The following is a 16549-nucleotide window of genomic DNA, read 5'->3' on the forward strand; positions in this document are numbered from 1 at the left end:
TCAGTTTAACAAGAGTCAGTGAATATGACATTTGCAATTGCATAACACTTGTTTCTATTGTTATCACCTGCGTCACATTAGGTCAAAAAGCTTAACAAGCAGAAACCTTCAAATATACCCCCCCATTCCTTCCACTTCAACTCACAGCAATCAATGTAACACATCATGAATAAATGTCACAAAATGACATTAAACTCCGAGCGCATGTCTTTGTCAGCTGGTTCCTTTCGTTTCGGCCTGTGGAAGAAGCCACATTTCAATAACATGTCGATCACAGCCATTCTTCCCACCTTAGTGTGCAAATTTTATGCACAGGGATTGACTGTGGTTGTCACGACCAATGGATGGCTGGGAAGAAAAAAAAACCGAACGACTGAAGCGACACCTACTCCTATTTCGCTTATCTATCAAAACATTTGGAGCTGTTGTTGGCTGGTACTGGCAGGCACCGGAACCCGAGCAGGAATGTATGACTAGTACATGTCTATGGCATAGCATATTTTGGCATTATACCAAAATTTTTGTTCGTAGCCATGGTATTGTTCATACCTAAACTTGGTACTATTATGGTTGTAAAATAATTATGTAAAACAATCAAATATGCTTCAGAGATTTATTGAAAAATTGTTGAGGACTGCTTGAGGTATTAAACAACTATTGAAAAATTTAAATTTCATATGAAAATTCATCATTAGGATATTGCAATACCCAACCCAATTGTCAATTTGGTGTTTCTACAATATGTAAGGGATATTTTTAGAACTAATTTAACTCTTATGCAGAGCCCTTCAATAGCTGATATAGGTGTGAAGTATAAGAAGTTATCTGCGTTTGATATCAACAATTATCCTCTGCTCGGGAACCTCTTCACAATTCAGTATACCATCGAGCACATCAACGACGGGCTCAGGTTTGAAAACCGATATCGTTAGACTTCCTTCGACGACAACAACGACTACTACGACAATAGAGAGGTGTCATCAAAACCGAGTGCGATGCTTGCGTCGTCTCTTCCAAAAAGAAGTACACCACATGTGTGCTAGCTCATCAACGTCTCGGTACCTACTTCATGGTAATGTCGTCCGGAGATAGTGCGCATTCGAACGGGGAGACATTTTTCGCTGATGCAAGAATAACACCTCACCAGGCTAATAATAACAAAATACATATCGGATGGATGGGTTTTGAGTGGCCTGCAGGGAGCAGCACCTTCGCAGCGCGATTCAGCCCTTCTTCGACTTTGGCAGGTAGATTCCCTAGTTTGTTATGGCGCAAAACGATCGAACGGGACGCCCATCATTGCGGTAACGGTGGCACATCTTCGATTCGATGGTGTTTCTCGTGCTTACGGTTATGTTGTTTGCAGTTTTGACGTCAAACTGGGGTGTGAGAAGTGCAATGTCGATGTCTTCTTAGGCAGCGATAATTTGTAAACGAATTGTGTTTTAAAGTAATTTGTCTCTTCTCGTCTACCGGAGTTTATCTGTCTTGTCAACTGGACTTAATCATTATCAATTACTTATTTACTTGGTATTACTTCAATTAACTTGGTAAATCTGCGGTAACGATATTTCTCCTATTTGCTCGATACATAATTGTGTATATTCAACGTTTGACCAAGATCTCCAATACTAGATTCGCCGTAGATTCAAGCGAGCTCATGGTTGATTCTGCGTTATCACACATCATTCTCATGCACACCGCCATAGATGATCTTGAGCATAAGTTGCTCGAACACTCAAAGTGCATGCAAGTTTTCTTCCAGCATGGTCTATGCTTCATGTCCATAGAGAACCACAGGCCTTTGAACGTGTTGTGCAAAGATGCATCTTTTTAGACCGCAGTTTCCCAGAGTAGACTGACAATGTGCCACTGTCATCCGCGAAGCAAACAATTTGACTGGATCTTTGATAATAATATCTATGCATGAAACCTTCTAAGTCAGTGGTTCCCAACCTTTTCAAAGTTACGACCCCATTTGAAACTTGACACATATCCAGAGCTAAGAGAGAGAGAAGACAGCTAACTATGACTGCGAGACACCAAAAGTCATCGCGAACCTGTCATCAACTGTCATTGAAAACCGCACATTGATTGGGCAGAGTGTAAAAACTTGGCCAACCTAAAAGTAGATCTTATTGAAAATTCCGATTGTTTTCCTATGCTCTTGCATATAAAATATTAGAATAATCAATAATTGTTGAATAGACTCAAATTGCTATTGGAATGTTTCAAGTTTATGATCTTTTTAAAAACAAATGGTATGTGAAAATGGTTTTGATCTAGTTTGGGTTTTCCAAACCATTGTGCACAACCCAAGAAACCAAGCCAGCTGTCTGTGAACTGTCTCCTCTCTCTCAGATTCCGAGGACCCCTAAAGATGCATGTCCTAGGAATGAACATTTATGGAAGCCTTCTGAAGATCTCATTATAATAAAAACAACTGATATTTTTGGCAGACATACTCTTATGTCACGTATCCCGAACAGGCTTATCTTGATTGACATAAGAAAAAACAGATCTGAAGATAATATCAAAATTTTATTCTTGGCACTTTTTAACCATAGCAAAATTTGAAGTTCAAATGATATATAATTTGAAGCAAAAATGATATCTAAAATTTACTCCTATTCCATTAGCATATCATATTTTGTGATAAACAAACAAAAGCAACAAGCTATTCATCAGATCTGCTTTTGTTTAGATATTACAAAGTAAAATATGATATGCTAATGGTATTCCAGGAGTAAATTTTAGATGTCATTTTCAGATCTTTTATTTCTTATTTAAGTTAATATCATATATGCTCACATCAAGATTTGCTATTACTAAGCTTTTTTCGCCTTCTCGGGATGTGATCCACGACAAATAAAGCAAGAATTCTGTTAAGACCACATGGAGTTCACTAAATACACTAAGAATCTTATCAGGAGTCCAACCAGCATTCTTTAAAGAGTACGATATGACTAAATAAAACCTAACCGCAAACGGAGCCTGTGGGGTACCAGGGCGCCCTCCACAGTATTGAGTCCTTCCTGTGCTACCCGGAGCAATGGTGCAGGTGACCTTGTGTTTCTCCGAGATAATCGGCTGCCCTTCTTCAGTCTCTATCTTGAGGCTTAATAAGGGTGGGATTATGAATATGTTGACATTTAATTTAAATTATCACCTATATGGATTCGCATTATGCGTTTTACACAGTGTATTCTGTGCTCTTTCGCCTTTGGCGACTTTAAATAGATACCGATCTGGTTTTTTTCGTTGCTGGTCTTTTTCGTGCTGAGATTGCAAAAAGCTTAATCCTGCCTAGTTTGGGTAGTGGCTACGGTTAGGTTAGCTCAGATCAATCTTCAGCATAAAAGAACAGCAACGATCAATCTTTGCAGACTCATGCAAAATGGTGCAGCCCAAGTGGCGCTAGTTCAAGAACCCTACTTTCGTAGAGGGAACTTCTATCTAGGTAACCTTGTGGACCCAGTTTTTGCTACTTTTAGCAAGCTTGAAATGGCAAACTCGCGCTCCATGCCCCGCGCATGCGTGCTCGTTAATAAAGCAATCGTTGCTACACTCATTTCTGAGTTAACTACCAGAGATGTATGTGCTGTCACAATCGATGTTTCTGTTGGTGACCTCAACAGGAAATACGTCTATTGTTCGGTATATTTACCACATGATGAACCATCCCCAACGGATGACTTCAAACGAGTTGTCGTACACTGCGTAACAAAAGGCCTTCCGCTGATTGTGGGCAGTGATGCCAATGCTCATCACATCATCTGGGGCAGCTCGGATATCAATTTGAGAGGCTCCAGTCTGATGGAATACTTAAGTAGTACAGACCTTGGATTACTTAACATAGGCAATCGCCCAACCTTCATGGTTTCTAATAGAGAAGAAGTGTTAGACATAACGCTCTGCTCGAATAGAATCAGTCACGAGTTGACGAATTGGCATGTATCAGATGAGGAATCATTATCTGATCATCGCTACATCTTCTTTGAACATTCAAATGTAACTGCGCAGACTTTGCGTTTTAGGAATCCCCGGTCAACAAACTGGGAACTCTACATTGAATTGGTTGCGACCAAATTTCATGGATATTCTCCGTCCATTGAAAATCCAAGTGATCTGGATGATGCCGTTGATACTACAACATCCTACATTATGGAAGCTTTTGAAGAAGCATGTCCTCTGCGGTCTGTAAAGACTACAAGAGGGACCCCATGGTGGAATTCCGATCTGACTAGACTCAGGAAACAATGTAGAAGGAGTTGGAACAGACGCCGTTCAGCTGGATCAGAGTCGTTCAAGTCAGCTCGCAAGGCTTACAAGAAGGCTCTTCGTTCTGCTGAACGATCCGGCTGGAAAAACCTTTGTACAAATGTTTCCAGTTTGAGTGAAGTCAGTCGGTTGAACAAAATTCTTGCAAAATCTAAGGATTTCCAAGTGAACGAAATTCGCTTACCTAATGGTGACTTTACTTCTTCCGATGAAGAAGTTTTAGAATGTTTATTCAATACACACTTCCCCGGATGTGTGGACATAGCATCTACGGATGAATCAAATGTCTTTTCATGTAGTTACGAGTCTCTGGCCTCGGCTCGCAGTATCGTAACTACTGAATCGATTCAATGGGCACTTAATAGTTTTGCTCCTTTCAAATCTCCAGGAGCGGATGGGATTTATCCTGTTCTGCTCCAAAAGGGATTTGAGTTTATCAAACATGTTTTGAAAAAGCTACTTGTAAGCAGTTTTGCTACCGGGTACATTCCCAAATCCTGGCGTGATATTACTGTAAAGTTTATCCCAAAAGGAGGACGTGCGTCGTATGAGGAAGCGAAGAGTTTTAGACCAATCAGTCTGACCTCTTTTCTTCTGAAATGTCTGGAACGGATTATCGATCATCACATCCGTGATGTTTATTTGGCAAACATGCCTCTTCATGTGAATCAACATGCTTACCAATCTGGAAAGTCCACTGTGACTCTTTTACACAAAGTTGTATACGATATCGAGAAAGCATTCGCTCAGAAGCAATCGTGCTTGGGTGTTTTCTTGGATATTGAGGGTGCCTTTGATAACGTGTCTTTCGATGCCATATTGGAAGCCGCACGAAACCATGGGCTACCTACAATGATTACCAATTGGATTCATCAAATGCTCAAAAACCGACATCTCTTCTCGACATTGCGTCAATCAGCGATTCGAAAATTGAGTGTTTGCGGATGCCCCCAAGGGGGAGTCTTGTCACCACTTTTGTGGAATCTCGTAGCAGATACGCTATTGAGGCAACTCAATAATTGCGGTTTTCCAACTTATGGATTTGCCGACGACTATCTAGCTCTGATAGTTGGTATGTGCATAAGCACCCTATTCGACCTGATGCAAAGTGCTCTTCAGGTAGTCGAGAGTTGGTGTCGCCAATATGGCCTTTCGGTTAACCCGAATAAAACATCTATTGTTCTTTTTACGGAAAGACGAAACCGCGATGGAATTCGACCTTTACGTCTTTTTGGCACTGAGATTAATGTGACTGATCAAGTAAAGTATGTCGGAGTCATTCTAGATTCCAAACTTTCATGGACACCTCACATTGATTTCAGAGTCAAAAAAGCTTGCATGGCCTTCGGTCAATGCCGGCGAACCTTTGGTAAAACTTGGGGCCTCAAACCCAAATATATCAAATGGATTTACACAACAGTTGTTCGACCAATATTGGCATATGGATGTCTTGTGTGGTGGCAAAAGGGCGAAGTGAGAACAATCCAATCAAAATTGGGCCATCTCCAAAGGATGTGCTTGATGGCGATGTCTGGTGCGTTCTCTACAACTCCCACAGCAGCGCTCGAGGCCCTTTTCGACGTTGCGCCACTACACATATATCTTAAACAAGAAGCACTTTCTTGCTCTTACCGTTTATGGGTACTGGATCTACTGGAGAAAAATCCAGTGAATCGTAGATCTACACACACTTCGTTGTTTCCACTTTTGGTGAATTGGGACAAAATTGTCCTTGCTCCAAGTGATCTCACAATTGCTTGTAACTTTCCTTACAGGACATTTACCACACAATTCCCTTCACGGGAAGAGTGGACGTCTGGCTATTTGGAAAGAAGTATATCAAACAATATAGTATGTTACACTGATGGCTCCCTTCTTGAAGGTAGAGCTGGTGCAGGAGTATATTCTCGTGAGCTAAGGCTGAATCAGTTTTACTCACTTGGTAGAAACTGCACCGTTTTTCAGGCGGAAATATTTGCTCTTATGTGTGGAGTGCAATCAGCACTTCAACAGCGCGTAATGGGTAAAGTCATATACTTCTGTTCAGATAGTCAGGCTGCTATAAAAGCTCTCGCTTCGGCCAACTCAAGGTCGAAGCTTGTTATCGCATGTCGAACTCAAATTGAGGAACTGAATTCAGTCAACTCTGTAAACCTTGTATGGGTACCTGGCCATTCTTCCATCGCTGGAAATGAATTGGCTGATGAGCTAGCTCGCGATGGAGCATCGCATGACTTCATTGGCCCTGAGCCGGCTATTCCAATTTCGAAGTGCTGGGTGAAGCTTCAGATAAACTCTTGGGCGGCAACTCAGCACAAGCAATATTGGAATAGTTTGGAGTCGTGTCGTCAAACAAAATTGTATATTACTGAGCCATCTCCAAAGGTGGCGAAGTATTTAACAAATCTGTCAAAGCAGAATTGCAGTCTCTTGGTCAGAGCGTTGACAGGCCACTGCCGACTCAACTATCACATGGCAAATATTCAGCGTGCTGACTCATTTGTGTGTGATAGTTGTGACTCCGATTATGGAACTTCGTATCACCTGATATGTAACTGTCCAGTTTTTGCGCAAATGCGATTCCAATTACTTGGTAAACACTTATTAAGTGAAACTGAATACAGAAGCCTGAATCTTCAGGACATCCTGTTATTCTTAACCCGCTGTGGTAATGAGCTATAGGCTCTCTTTACGCTCACGCGTTTTGCAGTGCCCTTTTTAGGGCGCTGTTCGAACCCATTGTGGTACGGAGCTACATGCTCTCATTTCGCTTATGCGATCTTCCCTCTTCAAGGGACCCACTCCTATTTCCTCCCATCTTTCCCTTCCCTTTCCTCTCCCATCGGGTAGATGATGAAATAGGCTCAAATATGGCGATGGCACAAATCTCCCAACTGGTGGGGAACGTGCCTTTGGAGCCGGCCTTCTGATACCTGATACAACCCAAGAAACCAAGCCAGCTGTCTGTGAACTGTCTCCTCTCTCTCAGATTCCGAGGACCCCTAAAGATGCATGTCCTAGGAATGAACATTTATGGAAGCCTTCTGAAGATCTCATTATAATAAAAACAACTGATATTTTTGGCAGACATACTCTTATGTCACGTATCCCGAACAGGCTTATCTTGATTGACATAAGAAAAAACAGATCTGAAGATAATATCAAAATTTTATTCTTGGCACTTTTTAACCATAGCAAAATTTGAAGTTCAAATGATATATAATTTGAAGCAAAAATGATATCTAAAATTTACTCCTATTCCATTAGCATATCATATTTTGTGATAAACAAACAAAAGCAACAAGCTATTCATCAGATCTGCTTTTGTTTAGATATTACAAAGTAAAATATGATATGCTAATGGTATTCCAGGAGTAAATTTTAGATGTCATTTTCAGATCTTTTATTTCTTATTTAAGTTAATATCATATATGCTCACATCAAGATTTGCTATTACTAAGCTTTTTTCGCCTTCTCGGGATGTGATCCACGACAAATAAAGCAAGAATTCTGTTAAGACCACATGGAGTTCACTAAATACACTAAGAATCTTATCAGGAGTCCAACCAGCATTCTTTAAAGAGTACGATATGGAATTTCTAAAAAGGATCGTGCTAAAATCCTCCAAAAAAATGAGGTTATTGTGAGGATTTCTACAATATTTTTTGCAAGCGATTTATCAACAGTATCCTCAAAAGTTTGTTCGAGAACTTGAGCTTGAGCTTGATTGGCCGTCCGTGGTTGCTACTCCAGTATCGCCAGATCAGCTGCACTTACACAAGGAACCAACCAGATGACTGCTAGGGATTAACAGACACCCTCACGCATACCGATGATCTTCTATTTTTAGGCAACAATGGTGCCTGCCACTTCAGAATGCAGACCAATGAGGGGATGAGGAAGGAGTTGATGATACATTCAACTGGCTCCCACGGTAGACCGTATATACCACTGCGTCTACGCCAGTTCATGCGGGAAGAGTGAATGGGTGGGGTAATTTTTATGGCAGAGAGGCTTGCTGGTTTGGTTAGCAGACTACCTATGTATCAGGCGTAAGGAAAGGCGTGCTATAATGATGAAAGAATGGAAGCGTAGGGGAACGGTTTATTTCTGTCCGTCTCGGGTTCTAGCAAATGCTTTTAACTGTGATAGATCAACTGTGATATATTAAGAGTGGTAGATAGAAGTTGAAGTTGCAAATGAAAGATGCAACTACAAAGTACGAGGAAAGGGACGAGGCTTTCGTACCTTTCAAGAGATATACAGCGAGGATAGGTCTGGCCATTAGTTCTACCAAAACGAAGAACATGCTTGTAGGTAGAGATAGAGGTAGGCCTAGTAGTGTTAGATGAGAATGTGTTTGAAGTTTTTGAAGAGTTTGTTTAACTTGGAACACTTGTGACATGTGACAATGACGTTTCCCGCGAAATGAAATAACGTGTTGCTGCTACGAATTGGACATTTTACGGATAACGTAACCAGATTAGGGCCCGCAACTTGCAAACGGAAACAAAATTCGCCCTGTATAAAACATTGAATCTTCTGGTGGCTCTCTACGGGCATGAAGCGTGGACGTTGAAAGAAGCAGAACCTTCGATATTTTCGAGCGTGAAGTGCTGCAGATAATAGTCGGAGGGAAACTAGAAAATGGTGGGTTGCTCAAACACACGAATCAAGAGTTGTATCATGTGTACAACGATGCGAATATTGTTAAGCGTGTGAAGTACGGCAGCTTTCAGTGGGCTGGTCACTTAGTGCGAATGTCGGAAGAAAGAATTGCGAAAATGATATTTAGCAGGGATGCAGGTAGAGGCCGGCGACTTCGTGGAAGACCACGAATACGCTGACTGTACACAGTGGAGGAGGACATGGCGATCCGTTCGGGGCAACTGGAAAAGTATCGCCTAAGACCGACAAAATGGAGCTCTGCAATACGTCCAGCAATGGCATGACGCTACGTTCTAGCCGTCAAACTATAAGTTAAGGTAGGTATAAATGTCCTGGTACCAGTGAAGACATAACGCCAGAAAGAAGAAAACATGCCAGTGTCTTGTATAACTATGGTCAATCGGGATATATTGGAGTAGCAACTATGACCCTTATTTTTTTTTCGGTGTTAATGTGGTTTCGTAGATAAATCTTCGTTTTTAAGTCGCTTCTAAAACCGTGGCAAAACCTGTGGTAGGACAGAACCGTAGATTGTATGCCAATAGGTTTGATAGTTGTAGCATAACTATGGCAATTCTGGGGATATTAGATTAGCAACTATGACTGTAGACCAAACAATAGATTTGGTTCTAACGTGGTTTTGGTAATGTAACTTTTGGTGTTCAGTCGATTTTAAAACCGTGACAAATCCTATAGTATGACATAACTTTAAATTGTGTTCCTATTAGTGTTGTAGTGCTGGAAAATTACAAACTGCTAGAGAATATGCAAGCAAGTTCGAGAAAGGTTTTACAAATCTTCAAAATGATACTGAAGAAATATGCTTTACCATTATTCAGTCATAATTTAGAAATATGAATAACGACAAGCCAAGTCATCCAACACTTCGTTCCCACCACCTGCAAACTGTGCGCTGTGTGCCTTATAGCAAGTCGCGAAGTCTTCGAATCGATATCTCTCTCTCGGAACTCAAACATTACGACAAGTGCCGGTTTCATGGTCCGCTCTACACTATACAATATTTCAAGTCAACCATCTTCTAACGTCTAACGATAGTAGCGCTGCTCCCTTATTGCCGGTGTGTATGCCAGTTTGGCTCCTAAGTTGTTTGCACAATACCTAATGGATGGCCTGGCCAAGCCACGCCACGCCACATCCGAACCGAAACGGCGACCGACGACGAGGCGATATAACCCATGATGGCGTTGGTACTGATCATGATAGTACCGTAAAACGGGGTAGATTTGACAATGTGGGATGCACAACATCCTAAACGAAATAACATAATTTATGTTAATAAGTCAAGCAAAACGTATACTTGAGCTTGAGCTTGATTGGCCGTCCGTGGTTACTACTCCAGTATCGCCAGATCTGCTACACTTACTAAAGGAACTAACCAGATGACTGCTTGGGACTAACATACACAATCAGTGTGTATAGGTGCGGGTGATCTTTTATTTTATGGCAACAATGGCGCCTGCCACGTCAGAATACTGACCAATGAGGGGAAGGAGGAGGAATTGATGATTCATTTAAACCTGGCCCATGGTAGACCGGATATACCCCTGCATCTACGCCAGTTCATGCGTTATGAATATTGGAGGTAAGGTCATTTTTATGGCAGAGAAGCTTGCTTTTGATTAGCAGACTGCAAGTATTAGGCGTAAGGAAAAGCGTGCATGATGGAAGAATTGAAGCGTAGGGTAACGGTTGTTCTGTCCGTCTTTGGTTCTAGCAAATGCTATGAACTGTAATGGATTAAGAGTGGAAGATAGGAGCAAGTGAAAGATACAACTACAAAGTACGAGAAAAGGAACGTGCCTGGGATTATGAAGCAAAAGCCCGTCTGCTTATGAAGCAAAAGCAATAGCTATTAGACCACCAACCCCGACTTCAAAATTGGTTATACCAGAATACAGAAAAAAAAAAGTTTTCTTCAAAAAGGAAAACTTTAAAAGTTACTCCCGTTTCACGGTACAATAGTTTGTTCTGTACGGGGACGACGGCCGGGGACGGTGTACTTAGGTCGACAGGGTGGCTGTTTGCAGCAGAAACGATACGATGATGTGACGAAACTCTTTCAAGTAAACACCCCGCGTTCGCGTCGCGTCTTAGCAGGCAGCTTATTGATGGCGGTACACTTAGCGGCCACAGGGCCGTAGAATCGACACGAAATCCATTATTGTGGGGCTCTGCTAAGTATTGTTGCTGGTGTGGTGTGATTGCGGTCCGACCCGGGGCAGAGTGAAAATTGGGTGTTCCATTTATCACTTACAAGCTGTTTGCCGGCACGGCGCAGCAGAGGACAGATAAGACCATAACTTGCTTGTTTGCTGCTGCTGATGATGTGGCCCATTTCGATGTGATTCGATCATTTCTCATGTTCTGATTTTGATACACAGACGAATGAAGTATCAGTACTCTCTGTATCGAATCTTGAACAATTTTCATTCTTCAATTAACGATCGCTTGATTAAGAATCAATTTAAGGTAACATGTATGCCTCGGATTTTGATTTCTTAACCGAACAATTGCAACAACACAGAACACCTAGATATAAGAAATTAATGTAATGTTTGAAATTAATCAATACTCTCTGTAAAAACACGAACCATGAGGCGACATCATTAGCTTTGGCGGCACGGCTCTAATGACACCTTCCCACATTAAGTGAAAGCTTCCTCCTATCATGGCTGCAAAGTATGCATCGCAGCACTACACCTTATCTAGAAATCGATGAAGCACTCTCGAAGCGGCAGACGGGAGCAGCGCCAGCACCAGCTATAAAAAGGATGCCAACATCCTGATTCTTTCCAACTTCCTTCGGCGCTGGGTGCCACCCCTCCTCCTCCTAGCTCCCAGTACCGTTCTTGAACATAACCTCAATTATACGACCACGTCGCCAACCGCGTACAAAGTGAGACATTTAAGCGCGGATTTCGGTTTCAGGGTGCCATACAGTTTGACGACAACGACGACAGCCTCTGAGCGAAATGGTTGCTGGAGCTTACCACCGATCAACAGTGGTCCAGATTTTAAGAACCATGGGAAAAAATTACGCATTCTTCATATCTCCACGGAGAGCGACGTCGAGCGATTTGAACGATATGCAGAAGCTGTTCTATCATTATATGATATTCCTACAATAACAGTGTGTAGCGGCTTATAAAAATAAATGTTTATCCCGAAATGCTGATTCTAGGTAAAAATGAGTAACCCACCAGAAAACATAGGCTGTAAACTTCATTGTCACGAGTTTTGAAGGTGAGCACTTCTTCCCATCTATTGGGTCTTTCTGATAAGCAAGGGCTTGATTGATTTACAAACAGTCGTTGTATGAACTTTAGAACTTCTGGAAGGAGATACTTTTTCTTTTGCGAGTTTCGCGTAAGTATATTTGCTCACGGATCCGCCATTCATTTTTGGCCCTTCATATAGGAGGTATGATTGCATACAAATAGTCATGCAGTCTCGGAGAATTTGTTTTCTTAGAACTGACCAGTTGGATACCTTGCTACATTAGAAGTCACCATCAAATTTAGTTTTGAAGCAAAAAATAGGTTTGTGGACATGAGCATATATTTAGGGTCGAAACAGAAATATCGACAATTTTAATTTGATATTTTTGTATGCTTTCCTAATCATCTGATATTGTAGATGAATGTTTGATTTTGTCTTTTAACTAAAAAATCATGTTTGGAAATTGAGTTTTTATCAGCTTTCTAGAAAACTGGACCTCTGTGACGACCGCAGTTTATGATCGCGCAAACTGCAGCTCACGGAAGGCGGGTAACTGGCAGTGCCATTGCCAAAGCGTTCGATGGCGTTGAGGAGGCGTCATTAGAGATAAGGTTTATACACGCTTTTCCACGCTGAGCAGCACAAGAAAGTATCGCACCAGAGCGCTTCGTCGATGTCACCCCATATAGTCTCGATATCTAACTTTAGGTTGGGATTCGTTTTGGAATGGGAGGAGGGAAAAGAGATGTGAAATTCGTTATTTTTTATGTCCGGAAAAGTTCTTTCGGAAGAGAAGCTAAGGGTTGGATCCTTCCTTCCTTTAAATGAGCTACTGCACGGGTTACGGCTCTCGGTTGAAGGGATGTCACCAGAAAGCTTACTGGGGTGCTGAAGATGATGGATGGTTTCGTCGCCACCAAAACAACTTGAGCTAATGATTCCTTTGTATGGTGTCAACACTAAGTCCACTCTTCACGAGCTGTGTAAAATTGGAAAACGTTATAGGTCATTGGAATCGTGGCAAGACTTAGTGTTTTTTTTTTTTCATATTGAGCAGTTGAACGGTTGATGGTAACTACGGAGAATCGACTGAATTTGTCAGTTCAAAAGTTTGTCTGAGCTCCCCTTTTTTGAGTTTTTCTCAAACCAACTAGTCGACATCTCTCCGGATAGGCTTTTGAAGCGTATTTTTCCAGTTCAGAAGGCCTCAGAACATCATCCTAGCTTAAAAGATACAATATTTGATCCAGTGTTTTTTTTTTGTGGAAGTGCAGAGGACTCCTCGGCTTCCATAAAGCAAGTAACACATCAACATTGCCCTCTCGTCCCCAAATTGACCTGCATTCGGACGCAGCTGGCGCTGTTCTTGTTTGTTAATAATGAGAGTATCAGTACTTACACATTGAGCATGCTACTGATCCTAAGTAGCGTTAGAATTCATAAGCTTCTGTTTACAAATCAAACGCAATATCCATTAGACTACCAATCCTATTCAAATGCTTCCTGTTAAAGGCGGTATTCAAGCTCAAGAGATCCTACTATAAACTGTAGTCATTTTCCTAAAACAAAACATCAATTTGTTTCATACGTTCCACATGATCCACAACGAATTTCAATTTCTTCACCTTCTCATCAAGCATACACTTTGTATTCCAATAAAAAATAGCCCGACGTCATACATACCAAATCGAAGGAAGCACTTTTCTAACTCAATTACGTGTCGACTTTCCCGGCGCTGACCATGTCCAGGGTGCTGCCACCAAACGAGCAAAAAAGCTTTCATTAATTTATGCATATGCATTCTCGGAGATGACTTTGTATCATCATTTCGTGTGCAACACACACTACCATCTGTAGTAGAACATCATAATGCAATCACCGCGCGTTTCATGCACACACCTTCTTTTGTCAAGGAGATCCCCCTGGGTTTTTCAACAGCCTGCCTGCCAGAAGACTCCCGACGATAACGAATGCCACCACGGTCCAAGTAGTTTCCGTTTGGTTTTTGCTTCCGACATCGTCAGCGATGATGTCACATCAAAGGTCAAGCAGGACTTTTGAATAAAATGTCAATAAAAATGATTTTGCTACAGATGGATGTGGCTGTGTGCCGGCCTTCATAGAAATGTCGGTTTCTGTCAGGGGATCTTCACTTTTATCGTGGCGGGAAAAAGCTTCCGCCTTTCGGTTTGCTGTTTAAAGCGTTGGGCACATTTATGTGAATATGACGCAATTTTGAAGTTTGATCATCAATTATTATTTCAGATTTGCGAATTATTTTCAAAATTGTGATACGCTAAATAGAATCACTCTTAAGCTGAGTAGTGAGTATCCTCGGAGACTGTTCTAGATTTCTTCCCAAAGAAAAGTCCATTTCACTGCTTCCTAATTCCACCCACGAAATCATCAACTGGAATTAATTCCCTGACCAACAAAAAAAAAATGAGAGCTCGTGTCGTTTATCAAGGGTCAAACAGACAGCGAAACAAACAAAAAGTGAAATTAGTAGAAGTGTAGATGAACCCGCCGAGGACGTAATGTAGTCCAAACTCATCCTCGAAACTGGGCGCAAGTCCTCTCCCCATGCTGGGATTCGTTTCCTACGCCAAGCACTGGCGGGGCGAGAATCCATTTCCATCAAAAATCCAGCACATTAGTAACGCAAACATTAAACAATCATAAACGTCAACAAAGAAATGCAAAAAGAATCAAAGTGCGAAACGGGCGCGGAGGGTCCAAAGTGTGGCGTATGAGCAGTGCGGAAGGATGCGAGTATTCCGTCGTTCCGTCATTCATAAAGTTTGACTTTAGTGGGATTGTTTCTATAGCAAGGGATTGTTACCCTACTTTTTTTTACGGTGTTGACTATCACATTGAAGTAAACTGTTCTATACAATGGAGCTAGAATGCTTTTTTTTTCTCTTGCGTCGGTGCAAGTTTGTGTATACAGTTTTACGGGGAAAACTAGCGATGACGACTATCACGGTGAGTAAAACGGCGGAAGTTGGTGTAATTCGAAGGGGGGTATTTAGCCCAAAGTACTATCAGACATGGGACGTAACAATCCTTTCGTGAATTATAAGTTTTTCTAAGTTGTGACCTTTTATATATTTCAGTGAATTTTTGCTTCGCAAGATTTGATAGATAGTATGGAGTCGACAGGTACAATATGAGCCACTTGTCTTGAAGTCTTGAAAAGCAGAGAGAAACAACACAAATCAATCGTCCTATTAGTTTAATGCATAGTTTGATATGTTGTAAGCTGTGTTTGTAAAAGGTGATTTCGACTAAATGTTGGAAATTCTAAATTGAAATAATAGTAACTTTACTCTAAAATGAGATTCTAACCAGACATTCATAGCGTAACATTTGAAAAGGACCTAACTGCAATATAGCTTAGCTTGCACTGACTACACATATCAATGGTTGCTATTCCGTGATTGGCCGAAGTCAGTGAAGATGCACAAAGAATCAACTAGAAGTTCGGCTGGGATTGGCCATAATCTTCTTCAGTGTGAATAATTCAGTGCCTCTATTCATACATGGTCAATAACAGCGCCGGCCACGTCCTTGCAGTCAGATGGGATTGGGGGAAGGAATGTTAGTGTCCGCAAAGGTTACTGGGAGGGATGTTTGTTAGTGGGGAGGATCGTTGGGTCACAGGATTCACTTTGATAAGCGATTAGACCATGTATTTGAAAAGGGCCTAACTGCAAGGTAAACAAATTAGATTTTTAATATTCTTATTAATTTCCATGTATATTAACCCTACATACTTTCACGAGCATCAAAACGTATTCTAAGAAATGATTTTATTTCAATTTTCAAAGCGTCTATCTGATGATGATACATCTAAATTGCAAAATTCCCTAACTGGAACTATGTTTAATCAAAAAGCCAAACTAGAGGGGCCTCTGAAACCATGTTCAATTAATGAGCTAAACTGAATGGACTTAACTGGTTTGAAGACTCGTTAAAGGACCAATATGCAGATGATGTTTGATTTCAACCAATGCACAGTGGCGGGCCATTTTCATCCATTCGAATAAAAAGGCTATTACAAAAAAAAATGTTGTAATGCAGAAACTTGTGCATAATCCTGAACTAGAGATACATATTTATGTTCCTTTTAGTAAATTCAGTAAATTTTTAAACGGGTTATGGCTTATACTCATTTGAATGATGAAATAGATAAATTATTATGAAACAGGAAAATGGAATTTTTACCTCTAGGGGCAAGGAGGGGCAAGAAAAACTGTTGCAGCTCAGAAAGTGTGGATGATTTGCTGCTTCGTAGGGAGTGACTAATTTTTCCGAAACACTTCACATAAAACGAACAAAGCTTGAAAATTTATCAAAT

General features: G+C 41.2%; 1 protein-coding gene across 6 annotated transcripts in view; it reads right to left on the reverse strand.

Moving 5' to 3' along the window:
• The window catches only part of LOC5576263 (maternal protein pumilio), a 429920-nt gene that overhangs the window by 174496 nt on the left and 238875 nt on the right, over nucleotides 1-16549 (reverse strand). The window lies entirely within an intron of this gene.

Source organism: Aedes aegypti, chromosome 3 (genome assembly GCF_002204515.2).
Source record: "Aedes aegypti strain LVP_AGWG chromosome 3, AaegL5.0 Primary Assembly, whole genome shotgun sequence".
Taxonomy (NCBI): domain Eukaryota; kingdom Metazoa; phylum Arthropoda; class Insecta; order Diptera; family Culicidae; genus Aedes; species Aedes aegypti.